General features: G+C 36.9%; 1 long non-coding RNA gene across 1 annotated transcript; it reads left to right on the forward strand.

Annotated features, from left to right (window-relative positions):
• Positions 1-529: 529 nt before the first annotated feature.
• Positions 530-3421, forward strand: LOC111207494. Its single transcript, XR_002659746.2, has 5 exons — positions 530-818; positions 1034-1241; positions 1383-2814; positions 2895-2982; positions 3097-3421. It is a non-coding gene; the product is annotated as an uncharacterized LOC111207494 (long non-coding RNA).
• The last annotated feature ends 4093 nt before the right edge of the window (positions 3422-7514 follow it).

Below are 7514 nucleotides of genomic sequence, written 5' to 3' on the forward strand. Positions count from 1 at the left end.
TGGCCCCACGGTGGGCGCCAACTGTTTGATCGGAAAACGGTAATAAAGAAGATGTGGGTTTAACAAAGATGTCTTATTTATGGTCGGAGAAAATGTTCAGTCGGTTACAAGACAAATGAAGAGAATGCGACAGAGAGGAAGCCGGTGGCTCGATGAGCTACCGGAAAAGTACAACTAACGGCGAGATGAAGCAAAAGTGAAAACCCTAATCTAGCCGCCAAGTGTTAGTCAATGATTTTGGATCCTTTTCTCGTTGTTTCCCCTTTCCCTTATATAGTCGCCCTGATGTTTCGTCCTTGACCTAATTTACGCCATCTTGGTGGGCCTCCTCTGCTGGGCCGAAAAGCCCGTAGGCGTCCGAGGAGGCGCTGAGCCGAATATACTTCAGTCGACGATGATCGACCAAAAGTATTCAAGAGTCAAACCGAGAGACCTGACTCTTGAGCCAACCGATCGAGCCGTCGCTCTACCCAGTCCGGATCAGGCCTTTCTGTTCTTCGGGCCTTGTGGGGTGGTCAAATCCATCCTCTACAGGGTATTGAACAATTCCTCACTTCCTCGGCTCGCCTTCAGATCTCCCCTCACCTCCGTTGGTTACAGAGAAGCAGCAATTCCAGGAGCGTTTCGACTTTGCCAACTCATCCTCTCGGGAGCAATCGAGTTTTGACGAGTTTTGTACGATTTGGTGAAGGTTGGAGCTTGTTTACAGAAGATCCAGAATTCATCAAGAACATCCCCTGTTCGTCTTTAAGTTTCAGATTACACATAATTCACCAAGAACAGGTTGCTAGTTTCTAAGTCTTCCGGCATTGATCATGGTTTGTTTTCTCATCTTCCATATCTCAATTCGATAACTTAATCCTTTTCCAAGTCTTAGAAACACAAGAGTCTCTGTATTTGCTCTGTTCTTGGCTAAAATTTGGCTGTTGGAATAAAAAATACCTCCTTTGTTTGATAGATTAAAGTCTCAATTTTTATCTATATTAAAGGTGAATTTTGTTTTATAAGTTTTGTCCCTAATGTTTGTCTATAGATGGAAGTATCGAAGAAGAACACAGTTGTATTCACTAACTGATTATGCTGGTGGTTTGAAAGCTGGAAGTAGGATTGAATTCAAGGAAAGCTAGTTTTAGGAAAATCAGTTGTAACAGTTGTACCAAACGCAGTGAACAAGTCCTCATCGAAGGAAGACGACACTTTGGAAAAGAAGAAGGCTTTCTTCTTGCTCTTCTAGCAATAAGGTAATACATCTTTTTGTTTTATTTTCTTCTTCTGTTGCAGAACAACGACATTGAGGGATCAAGTTGACTGATTCTTAAAACTGTAATCTTTCATCTTAAAAGTCCTTGTGTGTTCTAAAAGATGTGTGTGTGTGTGTCCAGGAAGACGAGGAGGATGTAAACGTCGATTTGACAGAACAGAAGAAAGCCAATGTCGTTTATTCCATTTGAATCCATGACCTCAAAACTTTCTAGATGTTCTCTTTTTTTTTGAATAAAAGTTTAGAATGTACATGTCTCTTTAAATATATATTGAATCTTCGTTTATAGATTAAGCTCAAGGAGAACTAGGGTTCTTAAATATCAAAACGAAAACAGCCATTACAAAGCCAAGAAACAGAAAATAAAGTAATGCAAAATCGAGTATTTCTTAAACTAAGGTTATTTTTTTGTCATCTCTAAACCCTAAACCCCAAAACTAAACATATTTTTAAACTCTACACATTAACATAAAAACTTCAATCTTTTCATAATAATATTAAACTTAAACTAAAATTTTTTCTAAGAAAATCTAATATGAAATTTAAATTCTAAACCTCACACACAAAATCCTAAATCTACGCCCTATATCTAATACCCTAAACCCCAAACTTAAACCCTACTTACAAAATCATAAATCTAATCTTTTCAAACCTATGATATATACTTAAAATTTAACTTTAAGTATATTCTAAAACTCAAGCCATATATTTTAATTCTAAATCTTAACCCTAAACCTTAAACAACATACCTCATATTAACATATATCATAAAACAATAAGTCTTAGCTTTAAATAAATTATAATTCCTTTAAGACATTTATGCTATTCTGAACTATATACAACTTTTATATCTTAATTCCTATAAGATACATATATTACTCCAAACTATATACTCTAAATTTTAACACTATTTATCTTAACCCTAAATACTATTTTAAACTACACATAAAACTTAATCTTAATACCCTAAAACGAAAACTCAAACCCTGCATACACGACCATAAATTCATCTTTTTTATTTAATTGGTTACATTTTTAAAATATTTAAACACTAAATTTTAAATATAATGTAAAAAGTAAATTATTTCATTGGTTTCTCTTAAAAATATTCTCACCAACACTCACCAAATTCTTCTTCTCCTTCCCGCCGCACATCTTGACCAAAACTAAGACACTAAATAAAAATATTTAAGCTATAACTAAAACATTTATTTGTGTCCTTATTGGTCAAAAAGAAAATATATGGATCACTATCAGTAACCGTTGATGCAATTGCATCCAATGGTTACAGTTTTTTTCAATATCTTTTTGTTTTTCTGTTTTAATTTTCTTTCTCATCTCTTTCGTTTTCTCTTCTCTCTTCCTTCTACGGCAGATCTCCATCTTCTCTTCTTGTATCGTACTCTTTGTTTTTCTCTTTTCCTTATTTTTTTTTCCCAAAAATCTCATCTCTTCTCTTTCTCTTCGATCTGTTCAATATTCTCTTGGATCTATGAACCGCCTCCGATCAAATACATACCAAGATCTATCGCGGCATAAGTTTGCATTACCAGGTTTGTGTTTCTTCTTGACCATTAACATTAGTTATGTATGGTGTATATTAGTTGTTTAGATATATGTTAAGTTATTGCAGGTTAAAGTGTCAGAGGTGAATCTCGGTATGGCTCCACCAAGTCACCTCCTAGATTCTGAGATACCCCAAAAGCCTAAATCAGAAACAGGTCTTTATATCTCCTACGCATCATCCTCTCATCTCTATTGGTTGTTGTATGAAGCTTATTGATTCCACATTGATTAAAAGGATATTGAAATAGGGTGAATATACATTGAAACAGGCTTGAGAGGCGATGGAGAAACTCCGGTATCGAGCAGACGAGGCGACAGAGAAACTATGATGTATGTAGCAGACGGCACGATAGAAGTCAACTTCGGTGACTAGGTGATGCGACGACAACACTCTGAAGGCGGATGCTCTGGAGGCTGGAGGCTAGAGACGGTGGATTAGGGTTGCAGGCGGAGGCTTAGTTTATTTTTAGGTTAATTATGTTTTGGCTAATTATGTTTTGTTTTAATGTTTTAATCTGTTTTTTTGTTTAATGTGTTCTTTAATTATTTGTATACTGATTTTAATTAATAGATAAAATAAATTTTAATTACGAATTATATTTTTAATAAATTTTTGGATAATTATAAAAATTAATTAATAACACAAAACATTTGCCATATTTGTATAACAAGCTATATGTAAAATCAAATAAACGAGTTTTAATAACATTTCTATTACGTTATTATAAATATTAACAATTGCATAGACATTAAAGCTATCGTTATTTATTTAACTATTGCATACGACATATCCACTATCAAAAAGGTCGGACCTACGATAACGGGCGTTGTGAGAGCGTTTTAGGGAATGCTATTAAAACGAACTAATAGCGTTTAACGCCCGCTATTAATACTCACATTTCCTATAGTGTTCCCAATGGATCTTACCATCAGTGCATTGACCTCCAAGGTCGAAGCTATACAAGGGGAGTTGGTGGAGATTAAGAGTTACGTTGCGCGTCGACCAGAAGCATCGATATCGATCGACAGACGCAAAAACAAATCGATCGACACCAACCATTCAACATCGATCGACAGTGATACAAACCGAGGCCGGCTAGTACCAAAGACGACATCCGACATGTCCAACACACCTTACCATGGAAAAGAGATCTCAGCTGACACTTACGCCGCACTTACCAGACATCAATTCAACCTTCAGAGTCTTGGTGATAAATTACAGAGGATTGAAAACACAACTGCAGCAATGAAGGATAAATGGCGCAGAGGGGACGAGGCAATGAGAGACTTCACTGGTACATGGTTCAACAAGCGCAAAGAAGAGATGGATACTTGTTTTCCAACAAGTCCCAGTTCTCAACACTACTAGCCAAAACACCTCCAAAGTCAAGCTAAATGACTATAACAAAGCGCTGAGTGGGAGACAACCCACTATTAGGTAATATTTATTAATTTTTTATTAATTTACTATTTATGTTGGTTTTTAATTATTGCAGGTCATAAAAAAACAAAAAGAAGATCCGAGTAGACGATTGACATCTGTATCGACCGATGCGAACAAGTCGACATCGATCTACATTGCTTTACCTGCGTCGACCGGCATCAACATCCTTACATCGGTCGACATCTATTCCGGTCTGGTATATCGTTCCTACTTGTTACATTGAGTCCTTATGATTTATTTTTAACCATAACTCCGACTGAATTTACACTGGGGACAGTGTAGTTTAAGTCTGGGGGAGGCTTACTGATATTTATTTACTTATTAGTCTTATTAAAAATGTTTTCAAATTAAGTTATTATTGAGTCAAGAAGGGGATTATGAACTTATAGATTTTTGCTTCATATCTAACCACTCTTTAGCACCATTCTAGACTTACAGATTGCAGATAGTACTAAAGATATTAAAGTGGATCAACCTGTCAACTATCCACTCTTGCTAAGATTGTTTTGAATGAACCAAAGCTGACCTCCAACACTAAACCTGACACAACTGCTTGTCTTGGGGCTTGGTATACATGGGATCGGATTCTTCAAACAAGTCTGGAAGGTAAAGCATTGTGTATATAGATTTATCACCCTTTCTCTCTCTATTTTCGAAATATAGATTATATAAAAAAAAAACAAAAAAAAAATTGTTATTATATTAGAGATTTATTAGGAAGGAATTCGAACAGGACTTGGTGGCTACAACCATTAAGGCTTGCTTCATAAGAATTTCATAGGTAAAGGATTAGAACAAGACTTGGTGGCTACAACCATTAAGACTTGCTTCACAAATAATCCTAGGATATAGGTCAAAAAGAAGTGAACAGGACTTGGTGGCAATCACCATTAAGACTTGATTCATGGAAGCCTGGCCAATCTTGGTTAATGATCTTGCATATAAGCAGACTTTGACCAAGAGAGAAAATTAGTAGAGAGAGAGGATATGAACTAATGTTTACCTGCAAGTCTAGATACTTGTTTGAAAATCATAGAATCCTGTGATCGATACTGCCAAGGTAAAGCCTTCACTTTTATTTTATGCTAAGAAATGAGGTCGGTAGAGGGGAATGAAAGACAAGATTATGCTAAGTTGTTGGCTAGATGAATTTGGTTGCTAAGCTAGGATATGGTATGATGTACTTTTGTGATTAGGACTTCTTAGATGTGGATTTCAATATTGTAGAGGTGATGATTCTAAGTTTTAAATCATGTGAGTCCCTGTTGTTTTTAAAACCTCTTTTAGAGAGACTGTCTGTTTGTTTTGCTTGAGGACAAGCAAAAGGGTAAGTCTGGGGGAGTTGATAGACTATGGATTTGACCCATTTTCATCCATAGTTTATAGGTGTTTTTACTAATAATTATATTATTATAGAGTCTATTCATTATATTTATAAGATTACGAATGTTTTGGAGATAAGTGATGATTTTGGAGCATTTTGGAGATATTTGGAGCAAGCACCCGAAATGACCATCGAGATCGACTATCGGTCGATATTGGAGAGCTAGAATCGATCGATACACAAGACATGGTGTCGATCGACAGTGAAGGGCGCAGGAAGCCCGTTTGGTCACAGCCAACTTGAAGCCCAAGATTTCACTATTTTACAAGATTGCCCTTGGCGAGTTTTTAGCCTAATTATATAAGCTTTGCCGCCATGTTAGAGGCAAAGTGTGCTTTCTTTGTGTTTCATTGTTTTATTGGTAGATAGGAGAGAAGATCCAAAGTTATAATTTGTGATTGGAACTCCATTGATATCCAAAGTTCTCTTGTTAGATTTTAGGGTTTAAATAGGTTAGGAGGGATTAGCCCCAACTATAGATTGCTGAGTTGTGATAATCATCTTTAGGATTGTTCATTAATGCATGTGTCTAGATTAGCTACCTAGAATTGCCCTTGGATTGATTGATAAAATCAATAGGTTAATTCTCATCATGAAAATATTCCAATAGAGCTATGTTTCTTGCTATGAGCAAGGCGAGAGCTAATCTAGTGAGCTTAGTAAGCATTCATTCAACCTGCGCATAAAGCTTGACTAGAGCGCGTCGATCGATATCACACTTGAATAATCGATCGACGGTGCAAAAGGTGTATCGATCGATACGCCCATTGGAATATCGATCGATACTTTCTATAGATCAATATAACGAGAGATAAGATCATAGATCTAATTAATAGACAACAAGTCAATGCCCGCAATAGCCGAAAGACTTGTTGATCAAATAGTTGAGCATTACATTATCATGCATGCAACTCTTTAGGCATCTATAGGATTATAATTCCAACTTTCCTGAATAAAAACCCTAAGCCTAGCTATTTCCTTTTTAAGCACCAAAACCCCAAAAAATTTGCTATTGAACAAACACTTGTTCAATATGAAACTGCAATTTACTTTTAAAACTCTTAAAACATCTTTGCTTAACAAATCATATTATAATCCTTAGGTTCCCTAGCTCCCTGTGAATTCGATCCTTAAGTACTACAATTCGACCTCTTATTTGAGAGAGTATAAATCACTCCTTAGGGTAATTTGAGTGGTATCACAAGGTCGCCACGTAGCGACCGGTACGCGAACGAGCCGGTCGCTATGTATTGCCCAACCAAGCCACTCGGTAGCGACTGACCCGAAAACGAGTCGGTCGCTACGTAGCGACCAACCGAATGGCTTGGTCGGTCGCTACGAAGTGACTGACTCGTTTGTGGGTCGGTCTCTACGTAGCGACCGATCCAGCGCGGACCAGGTTGCTACGTAGCGACCAAACTGTCTCGGACATCGATCAACAGGACGACCCAAATCCGTGCATTCCCGTCTGTTCTTCAATGCTAGCTCCCATGTACCGCAGCCATATCATCTCTCACATCATTCCGATCAAAGTTACCATTGAAACTTTACGATAAAAATCGCGAGAATTTGTTTTTGTCGAAAAGAAAATCGTAACAAACGTTTCATGTCGAAAGACGGCCCAACGAGGTCTAAAACGCGATTACAAGCCCACTTACGATTCTTTGAGAATGAGCTTGTAGATACTATGGCGGTTTATGTTTTTATTATAAAAACAAATATAAAGCTAAGTTTCCGCAGAAAAAATGTTAAGTTTCCGCGGATAAACCTGGAGATCGGAAAAAATGGAATATCTCCATTTTTCACTTAAGACGGCTTAAGGGCAGGAAGGGAAAAGCTAAAACCGACCTTGGAGGAGT

Source organism: Brassica napus, chromosome C1 (assembly GCF_020379485.1).
Source record: "Brassica napus cultivar Da-Ae chromosome C1, Da-Ae, whole genome shotgun sequence".
Lineage (NCBI taxonomy): Eukaryota > Viridiplantae > Streptophyta > Magnoliopsida > Brassicales > Brassicaceae > Brassica > Brassica napus.